The 11,172-nt window shown below is 43.2% G+C and overlaps 1 long non-coding RNA gene across 1 annotated transcript; it reads right to left on the bottom strand.

Annotated features, from left to right (window-relative positions):
- Positions 1-9,302: 9,302 nt before the first annotated feature.
- LOC118565062 lies at positions 9,303-10,535 on the bottom strand. The gene is made up of 2 exons (XR_004932153.1): positions 10,442-10,535; positions 9,303-10,189 (listed from the first exon to the last, which is right to left on the bottom strand). It is a non-coding gene; the product is annotated as an uncharacterized LOC118565062 (long non-coding RNA).
- Between the last annotated feature and the right edge of the window lie 637 nt (positions 10,536-11,172).

Raw genomic sequence — 11,172 nt, 5'->3', positions numbered from 1 at the left:
CTACCCTTTTCCGGTTCAAGACCATGGTCTCGGATTTGGAGGCACTGATTTTCATCCCAGCTGCTTCACACTCGGCTGCGAACCGCTCTAGTGAGAGCTGTAGATCACGCCCTGATGAAGCCAATACGACCACGTCATCCGCGAATAGCAGAGACGCAATCCTAAGGCCACCAAAACGGATCCCCTCAACACCTTGGCTGCGCCTAGAAATTCTGTCCATAAAAGTTATGAACAGAATCGGTGACAAAGGGCAACCTTGGCGGAGTCCAACTCTCACCAAAAAGGAGTCCGACTTACTGCCGGCAATGCGGACCAGACTCTGACACCGGTCGTACAGAGACCTGACAGCCCTTATTAAAGGGCCCGGTACTCCATACTCCCGGAGTACCCCCCACAGGATCCCTCGGGGGACACGGTCGAATGCTTTCTCCAGATCCACAAAGCACATGTAGACTGGTTGGGCAAACTCCCATGCCCCCTCCAGAATCCTACTGAGGGTATAGAGCTGGTCCAGTGTTCCACGGCCAGGACGAAAACCACACTGCTCTTCCTGAATCCGAGATTCGACTATCCAACGGACCCTCCTTTCCAAAACCCCTGAATAGACCTTACCAGGGAGGCTTAAGAGTGTGATTCCCCTGTAGTTGGAACACACTCTCCGGTCCCCCTTTTTAAATAGGATGACCACCACCCCAGTCTGCCAATCCAGGGGAACTGCCCCCGATGTCCACGCAATGTTGCAGAGCCGCGTTAACCAACACAGCCCCACAACATCCAGAGCCTTAAGGTACTCCGGGCGAATCTCATCCACCCCCGGGGCCTTGCCACCGAGGAGCTTTTTAACAACCTCGGCAACCTCAGCACCAGAGATGGGAGAACCCGACCCAGAGTCATCAGGCTCTGCTTCCGCAATGGAAGACGTGTTGGTGGGATTAAGGAGGTCTTCGAAGTATTCCGCCCACCAAAACACAACGTCCCGAGATCTGTTTCATATGATTTATTAATGCGGGTCTACCTAGAAACAAAATGTGTTTTACAAGAATAAAGCAGACAGCTGGAATGGACTCAGGAAGGAGGAGCTTTGGTTGCAGCAGACAGAATTTCTAGAGATGAGCGACAATCGGAGCAAATCATATTTCGTCAGAAATCTGGAAACGACCACAGAAACGTTCAAAATTCACCATTTCCAGTACATGTTTCATGATGTATGTCATATTTAGCTTCTTAACTACAAGATGCTCCTGATGGATGATGCAGTGGCATGTCCAGATATCCAGAAATCAATAATCAGCTTTACACAGTCCTGCAAGTGTAACACTCACGATGTACTTACAGTTAATCGGATAGACAATAGACCAGTACTAGGTTCGACTACGGGAGTAGAGAAATGTAGAAGAGTATTAATGACCACAGACCAGGAAATAGTTTGAAATACCGGCTTAATTTTTTATCCAAAGAAAGAACAACAACAATATTACAGCAGTTGACATAACATGACACACATTTAGATCGTAAAATAGTTCCCCTGTTTGGAATTTAAACCTAATGCTAGGTTTTAAAAGGATTACTATTTTATTTTTTTTAACCTAGGTTATAGTTCTATTTTAGTTCCGATGAATACTGTTAATTTAGTTAATTTACAGTCTAATCGATTCTCTAATCTTTTAAATCTAATTTAGCTATTTAGAGTTCTCTTTAAGGAAGTTAAGATTTTAATTTCCTGGTTTAACCATTTCTTATTTCCATTACTACCCAACAGACAATTTCACATTCAATACACACAAAGGACATTGAATGGGTTTCAGGAAAAGAAACAATAAAACACAATTCAACAAATTCAGGAAAAAAAAGCTGAATAATTTGTGTTTAGATCAATGTCTCTTTCCTCTGATGGTCCTGCAGGGTTTATTCCGTTCCCGATGCTAATTCAGCAGGAAACATGGGTAGATCATACCAGTTTGGATGATTGGGATTGTCCAGCGGAATGTGTGGCTCCTGCTAGACGGCAGTTACAGAGTTCCTGGGTTACGGCTCGCCATCTTGTTTCGCTCTCTTCAGTAGAATCCAACTTGGAGATCGACTCGAAGTTCCCCGGTCAAACCTCCAGCAACTTCAAAAAAGCCTGGTTCAATATCCGACAAAGCATAACAAAAGTTCTTTTAACTTCGCTTTGTACCGAATAAAATAACTCGCCGTTTTGGCGGCTGAACCTTGTGTGGGGCATGCTTCACCCACACCAGCTCGTCCCGTACTTTCACAGTTTTCGAACATAAAACAACATAAAAACCACTACTTTAGCTTTCCACTTCTATGAAATAAAATTATCTTACAATACATCATTTACAGAAAATAAAATACACTTTTTTCAACTCACCAAGTCCAGTTCTACAACGTGTACACGCTGAACACGGTCGGTGAAAAATGTGGAAAGCTCCTCCTCCAACAATGGAAAAGTTTCCCCAACAACAGGCGCTTTTTAATTGTTTATTTTTTCTTAACTCTCTTTTTTTTCTCTCACAGCACAACTCTTAACTCAATGCTCTCTCCGCTTCTCCCTTGCTCTCTGCTTCTTTCTTGCTCTCTCCGCTTCTTTTAGCGCCAGAGCACGTAGCAACTCGGTTGGCTGGAACAAGTCACATGGGCCACACATCAATGTGACCCTTCAAAATAAGAGATGCTAACAAAATAAATCTGTTTTATACGATTTTAACAAAAGAAAAGAAAATAACATGAAATACAGCATTTACAATGTTTGCAATTGTTATTTTTATATTTTCTTTTTACCTATATTAAGACCTATTTATTCTTTATTTATGCATTTTGTAGTTATCCTTTATGAAAGGGCTCATGTTTAGTGAAGGCTATGTTAACCTGGGTTACACCCTCCCCACTAAAATTTATGCAAGTCCCTTTGCATACTACCCGAGTTAGACTAACTGGATCTCAGGGATTTCGATAGAACCTGTGACAGCTTCACTCAAACTTTGGAACAGAGATTGAACTACACTGACAAGAGGGTTCCCTAATTTAGGATAAGTTAGAATTTTTGGCTTGGTTCTCTGTCGAAAAGGTCTTTTGTCAGGTTGTTCTGTTACACAGTGACAGTCCTTACCATCTGTGGTCATAGGTTCGGTCTCACTCACTTCAGTCTGAGTCATTTCCACAACATTGGTGTGGCTAAGATCTGTGGCATTATCCATCTCATCAAGGTGAGTTTCTGGTTCTCTGACCACGTTAGGTTCAGATACACTCTGTGTTTCCACTGAGTTGCCCCTTTCAGGTAAGTTGTCCGGGTTCTTTATATTGAGGGGCACAGGAACATTATCAGACACTTTGCTATGTTCTGTGACATCAATATTGTTCGATTTATGCTGTTCAACAGCAGGGGTCAGAAATGGTTTGGAAGGAAGGACTACGTCATATTCTTCCACCACTCTAGAAACCTCCTGAAGAGGGCCTGGGGTGTTATATAAGGGATAGTTGTCTTCCTCCTCTGAGTTGTACCTAAGTTCAGGTTCGTCATGATCAGTAATGCGGTGTTGGCGTGTGTTTGGCTGGCGGGGTTTTCCTCGGACTACAGCAGGATTTTCAAGGATAGCTGGCAAGAACCCGCAGGGTAACAAAAGGTCTCTGTGGAGAGTTCTGGTTGGACCATCCTGATTCTCAGGTTTGACTGTATACACTGGTAAGTTGCCTTTTTGACTCACAACCACATGGACAACAGATTCCCACCTGTCTGATAACTTGTGTTTACCCCTAATCCTAACATTCCTTACCCACACACGATCACCAATATCCAAGACAGATTCAGTTACATGTCGGTCATATCTGATTTTATTCCGTTCCGCCACTTTAGCAGCATTTTTACTAGCCAGTTGGTAACTCTCTCGAAGATGAGATTTGAGAGCTTGGACATACTGCGAGTGGGACTGTTGCTGGCGATTGCTCAGTGTGACATTAAACGCAAGGTCTATAGGTAGCCTAGGCTGTCTACCAAACATTAATTCGTATGGGGTAAACCCAGTACTTTCATGTTTGGTACAGTTGTACGCGTGTACAAGGGGCTTCACAAAGTCACGCCAATGTTTTTTATTCTCGTCAGTGAGTGTACCCAGCATGTTTAATAAAGTTCTATTAAACCTCTCTACTGGGTTTCCCCTGGGGTGGTAGGGTGATGTTCTAACTTTTTGTATTCCAGCTAGGTTACATAGTTCTTTGATGGTTTTTGATTCAAAGTCTGCACCTTGATCGCTGTGCAATTTCTCTGGGAAACCATAATGGATGATAAAGTTTTCCCACAGAGCTTTGGCTACACTACGAGCCTTTTGGTTCGGCGTAGGGACTGCTACAGCGTACTTTGTAAAGAAATTCGTGATGACAAGGACATCTTTGGTATTACTGCAATCCGGTTCGATTGTCAAAAAGTCAATACACAGTAACTCAAGAGGTCTAGTTACTTGAATGTTTACTAGAGGCGCTGCCTTCTCTGGCAGGGTCTTTCTGCAAACACACCGGCTACAGGTTTTGATTTTTTGTTCAATATCTAAGGCCATTTTTGGCCAGAAAAATCTGGTTCGGACCAAGTCGAGGGTCCTATCAAAGCCAAGATGACCCATGTCATCGTGGAGGCTTTTCAACACCATAGATCTTAGGCTTTCAGGGAGAATAAGTTGATACTGGATTTCTTCACCTACTTGCCTTTTTCTGTACAAAATCCCATTCTGCAGCTCGAGTTTGTTCAGCTCTCGCAGAAGAATGGAAAGCTGTGGAATTTCTTTCCGCACCACAGGAGAAGGTGTTTCACCTGTTTCCAGTTGGTGTATTATTTCATTGATAGCAGGGTCGTTTCTTTGACTTTGACTCAATTCTTCTTCTGACATGCTCGGAATAACAGGAAAAGCGCTGCACTGATCAAAACTGTCAGGAACCGCATTAGCAGTCATAGACAGAGAGGTTACAAGGGGGCAGGTAAGATCCTGATGATCTGCATCAAGGGACTGAAACACTAAATGTTTTTCACAGATTGCATTTACGGCATGAGAAGGAACATCAATGAAAGGATCTGTGCCAGGTAAGTGATGTTGTACAAACTGTCGGATTCGCTCTTGTTCTTTCAGGGAGACAAGATCGTTTACTGGTTCAGGATGTGGACGGCGAGACAGCCCGTCCGCATCCGCATTCTGGTTTCCAGCTCTGTACCGAAGCTGGAACTCAAATGATGACAAACCAGACAACCAGCGGTAACTTGTTGCATCTAACTTAGCGGTGGTCAAAATATACGTTAGAGGATTGCTGTCAGTTACCACTGTGAAAGGACTGCCATACAAGTAGTCACAAAACTTTTCCGTTACCGCCCACTTGAGGGCAAGAAACTCAAGCTTGTGAGCGGGGTACCGGCTTTCGCTTCTCGATAACCCTCTGCTCGCGTATGCGATAACACGCATCTCTCCCTCTTGCTCCTGATACAGAGCTGCTCCTAGCCCGGTTGTACTAGCATCTGTATGTAATACATACGGCGACTTGGGATCGGCAAAACCCAACACTGGGGCGGTAGTTAATTTGTGTATTATCGTTTCAAATGCTCGTTGACAGCTCTCTGTCCATCTCTCCCCAAAAGAAGCTTTTGGCTGAAAATACTGATTACTGTTTAGCTTAAAGCTACTTTTCTTGCGCAGAGGGGGATATCCTACAGTTAAGTTAGTAAGGGGTTTGACGATTTTAGAAAAATCTTTAATAAACCTCCTATAATACCCCGCAAACCCTAAGAAGGAGCGGAGTTCTTTTAGGTTTGTAGGACTTGGCCAAGTTGTTAGGGTAGCAACCTTTTCGGGGTCTGTTTCAACACCTCGCTGAGAGACTATGTGGCCCAAGTACCTCACAGATGTCTGGAAAAACTTACACTTCTCGAGTGATAGTTTTAGACCATATTCTTGGAGACGACTGAGCACATGGAGAAGACGTGTTTCATGTTGTTCAAGGGTTTCAGAAAAAACGATAAGGTCGTCCAAAAAGACTAGGACCTCCTTAAGGTTTATGTCGCCCATACATCTCTCCATCAGCCTTTGAAACGTGCTGGGAGCGTTAGTTACACCCTGCGGCATACGGTTGAACTCGTAAAACCCCAGTGGGCATACAAAAGCTGTCTTATGCTTATCCGCCTCCTCGACTTCAACCTGATAGTAACCACTTTTGAGGTCAAGGACCGAAAACCATTTTGACCCAGTAAGGGCTGAAAAAGTTTCTTCCAGATTAGGAAGCGCGTAAGCGTCTTTGATCGTGTTCTGGTTCAGCTTTCGATAATCGACACAAAGTCGCACATCTCCAGTTTTCTTCCTTACCACCACGATGGGCGAGGAAAAAGCTGACTCAGATTCGCGGATCACCCCTGCCTCTAGCAACTCCCGCAAATGATGACGTACAGCGTCGACGTCTTGCGGTCGTATTGGGCGAGGCCTGTGTTTAATAGGAGTCTCATCGCTCAATTTAATCTGATGCTTTACTTCACTGGTGCACCCAAAATCAGCATCATGCTGCGCAAAAACCTCTGGCATAGCGTTCAACTTCTGGATTATTCGCTCTTTCCATTCAGCGGGGACTGGGGAATCTGCAAAGTTTAGATTAAGATCAGCAGGCTGTGAACTAGAAGTTCGCTTTGACTCAGGAATATGGGGATGTGACAAAATCTCCTGCATGGCATGAATTTCAGCAATGACACTGTTTCCATGGATAACTATGTCATGTTTACTTTCGTTTCGCAGGACAACTGGAAGCTTTCGTGATTGTTTCTCAGGAAGAGTAAGTAAACAGTTAGTGACCAAAATACCCCCTGGTAATGAAGATGCATTGGGGGACTCGACTACAACCCACTTATCCGGGGTGTCAATGGTCACATGAACTGACCCTTCTAATACTTTACTTTGGCCGGCAGGAATGATTTCAGGCTCATTCCCCGACAGTTTGACAAGACCCAGACTGCTGGTCTCTTTCTGCCTGTGTCTCTTTTGTAACACACTCAGCACTATTCTGTAACTATAAGGAAGGGCACTGGAATCTGTGTTAGCAAGAGAAAAACTCTCAAAGAAAAGATCAAGGGTATTAGTACCAATCAAGAGAGAAGATTGGGCACTGGAGCGCGTGTTTGGAACAACCAATGCAAGAGAAGACACGGTATGGTCATGTCCAAAACCACCCTTTGGGAATGTGATATCAATGCATATATAGCCTGAATATGGAATATTCTGACCATTTGCGGCTTCAACTTCAAGAAGGTCATGTATGGAGTGGATCTCCAAATGTGAGAGGTAAGTGTCATAAAATGACTGTGATACGGTGGTCACTTGTGACCCGGTATCGAGAAGGCAATTACAAGCCTGCCCATTAATTAGTACTTCAGCAGTGTACTTGGCTCCAACTAGGCCTTTGGGTAACTTCACGCCGGCTGATTTGTTGTGAAGGAAAGGTTTTCTGGCCTTTCTCGAATGCTTGGTGGGACCCGTTTCATTAATAGCACCCATTTGTCCCGCAATGAGGGCTTCCTCTAGTTTAAAGACTGTGTTTGTTTGTTCTGTTCGTCCCAAAGTAACTGTTTTGCTTTTAACTGTTTTCTCTTCTCAGCGACAAGGGATGGATTTGATTCATTTGGGCAAGCGGAAATGATATGGCCATCCTCGCCGCACTGAAAGCAATACCAAGGTTTTGGCCTACTCTTTGCAGTTTGTTCCGGTGCCTTAGGCTTAGTTTGTGTCCTGACTTTAGGCGCACTAGCACTTTTCTTAGCAGAGTTTGGTGGTTTTAGTTTAGCCAGATGGCTCTGGAGCTCAGTGATTTGTGCTTTTAGTTCTGTGACCAGATCACTTTGAGGAACCACAGGTTGACCACCCTTTTGGGGTTTCAATCTTGTCAGCTGACTCTGCATCTGAGTTATCTGGGTTCGCATCTCAGCAAGATTTTCTTGCCTTTCAGGTTCAGAGAAGTCAGGGGTTGCAGTAATAGCGTGGGAGGCCACTTTCGGTCTCGCCGCAGCAAAGTGTTTTTTCATTCTGCTCTCTTTTGCAATATGTTTGTCTTCTTCAACTCTTAACTGCAACAGCAGCTCAGCATATGAAGGCGGTTTATCCTTCTTCCTTTCGAGCTGGAGCTCCGCTAGTAAGGCATCATCCCAACACCCGCGGCAGAACTGACGCAGAAGATGTCGGTCTGCTTCAGTGGGGACTGCTCCGCCTCTGCTCAAAGCTTTAGAGAGGACTGTCTGCAAGCGGTGAAGGTAATTCGATGGTTTTTCACCAGGGTCTTGGAGGGTGTTAAGAAATTTAGCAAAAAGCTCATCGCCATCTTCCACTGTGCCGAAAGCTGAATTTAACAGTTCAAGATAAGCTGATGGCAATGCTGTAGGGCCCAACGGTTTTACCACATTGGACGCAGGCGGCAAAAGACTGTCTAAAATCTTTCGCGAGCACTGCAAGACAGATAGATCTGGATCCTGTAGTACAAGCTCAACACTGTTGCGCCATGTGTCGAAATCAACCTCGTGGTTAGGACAAGGTAGTTTGCCTGAAAACTGCCTCAGACGAAAAGAGGCACTCACCTGTGAGACCGGAGCTTCATTTCGTACTATATGCTCTACAATTACCTTTTGCACCCCAGGGGGAGTGACAAGGTTCTGTGATAGGTTAGAGGCTAGGTTGGGTCGAGGTTGGTTAACTGAGTCAGAGTTAGAATGGCTTAGAGCAGTTTTAGACTGCTCTGCCCTTTCACTTGGAAAAGGTTGCTCATTTTCTTGGGTTGGTCGGGCAACTGGGTTCGTTAGGTCACTTTGTGTCTCGAGAGTAGAACTTCCAATTTCAGGTGCCTCAGAGCTGCCTGTGACCGATTGAGAGCACCTGGACAGGTGCTCATGCAGGATAGCTTCAAAGGATTTTCCACCTAATTTAGCAATTTCTTGCAGTTCACGAAAGAAACGGTGGGTGGCCCTGTCTGTGACGTCAGACACATACTCACTGGACATGGATCTGATTCGATAAGAGACTTTGCCCGAGCTCTCGAGTACATAAGGGAGTAGGGGTTCAAGTGCTGTCAAGGCAGTTCCACTTTCATACTCTACAATGGCATTTTGGTGGAAAGGAGACTGCGGGTCATCTATTTTCAAGGTTCTCATTATTTTCCCATATCTGTTCAGGAAGTCAGATAGATTTTCATCAACCTCTGTGTCAGTGATACCACTAACAATGACTGAGTTTGGAACTTTAATATTTTCTCTGTCAACTATATCCATTTTTGCTGAACTTGGCCTTTTTTTTTTTTCTTTTTCTTTTTTTTCCTGGGTCAGAAATAAAGTTTTAAGGTTCTATTTCCTACTCCTGGCTGGGCTCGCCACTTCTGTAACACTCACGATGTACTTACAGTTAATCGGATAGACAATAGACCAGTACTAGGTTCGACTACGGGAGTAGAGAAATGTAGAAGAGTATTAATGACCACAGACCAGGAAATAGTTTGAACTACCGGCTTAATTTTTTATCCAAAGAAAGAACAACAACAATATTACAGCAGTTGACATAACATGACACACATTTAGATCCTAAAATAGTTCCCCTGTTTGGAATTTAAACCTAATGCTAGGTTTTAAAAGGATTACTATTTTATTTTTTTTTAACCTAGGTTATAGTTCTATTTTAGTTCCGATGAATACTGTTAATTTAGTTAATTTACAGTCTAATCGATTCTCTAATCTTTTAAATCTAATTTAGCTATTTAGAGTTCTCTTTAAGGAAGTTAAGATTTTAATTTCCTGGTTTAACCATTTCTTATTTCCATTACTACCCAACAGACAATTTCACATTCAATACACACAAAGGACATTGAATGGGTTTCAGGAAAAGAAACAATAAAACACAATTCAACAAATTCAGGAAAAAAAAGCTGAATAATTTGTGTTTAGATCAATGTCTCTTTCCTCTGATGGTCCTGCAGGGTTTATTCCGTTCCCGATGCTAATTCAGCAGGAAACATGGGTAGATCATACCAGTTTGGATGATTGGGATTGTCCAGCGGAATGTGTGGCTCCTGCTAGACGGCAGTTACAGAGTTCCTGGGTTACGGCTCGCCATCTTGTTTCGCTCTCTTCAGTAGAATCCAACTTGGAGATCGACTCGAAGTTCCCCGGTCAAACCTCCAGCAACTTCAAAAAAGCCTGGTTCAATATCCGACAAAGCATAACAAAAGTTCTTTTAACTTCGCTTTGTACCGAATAAAATAACTCGCCGTTTTGGCGGCTGAACCTTGTGTGGGGCATGCTTCACCCACACCAGCTCGTCCCGTACTTTCACAGTTTTCGAACATAAAACAACATAAAAACCACTACTTTAGCTTTCCACTTCTATGAAATAAAATTATCTTACAATACATCATTTACAGAAAATAAAATACACTTTTTTCAACTCACCAAGTCCAGTTCTACAACGTGTACACGCTGAACACGGTCGGTGAAAAATGTGGAAAGCTCCTCCTCCAACAATGGAAAAGTTTCCCCAACAACAGGTGCTTTTTAATTGTTTATTTTTTCTTAACTCTCTTTTTTTTCTCTCACAGCACAACTCTTAACTCAATGCTCTCTCCGCTTCTCCCTTGCTCTCTGCTTCTTTCTTGCTCTCTCCGCTTCTTTTAGCGCCAGAGCACGTAGCAACTCGGTTGGCTGGAACAAGTCACATGGGCCACACATCAATGTGACCCTTCAAAATAAGAGATGCTAACAAAATTAATCTGTTTTATACGATTTTAACAAAAGAAAAGAAAATAACATGAAATACAGCATTTACAATGTTTGCAATTGTTATTTTTATATTTTCTTTTTACCTATATTAAGACCTATTTATTCTTTATTTATGCATTTTGTAGTTATCCTTTATGAAAGGGCTCATGTTTAGTGAAGGCTATGTTAACCTGGGTTACACAAGGCCATCTGAAGATCCCAACATGGCACCATCTGTAGCTATAGCAGTTAATTTTGATAACTGCAAATTAGCTTTTTTGACAGCAGTCATGAGTTTCTCTTTCAGGTCGACGCCACTAATCTGGCACTATTGTAAGGTACCTTGTGATACTTACAGATAGTTTTGATAAAAGAAGTCATGACTTTTGATCAGATGGTTTACTAAATTGCTACTTGGAGTGATG

Source organism: Fundulus heteroclitus, chromosome 12 (genome assembly GCF_011125445.2).
Source record: "Fundulus heteroclitus isolate FHET01 chromosome 12, MU-UCD_Fhet_4.1, whole genome shotgun sequence".
Lineage (NCBI taxonomy): Eukaryota > Metazoa > Chordata > Actinopteri > Cyprinodontiformes > Fundulidae > Fundulus > Fundulus heteroclitus.
Note: the sequence above shows the minus strand (reverse complement) of the source record. Positions and strands in the feature narration are given on the sequence as shown.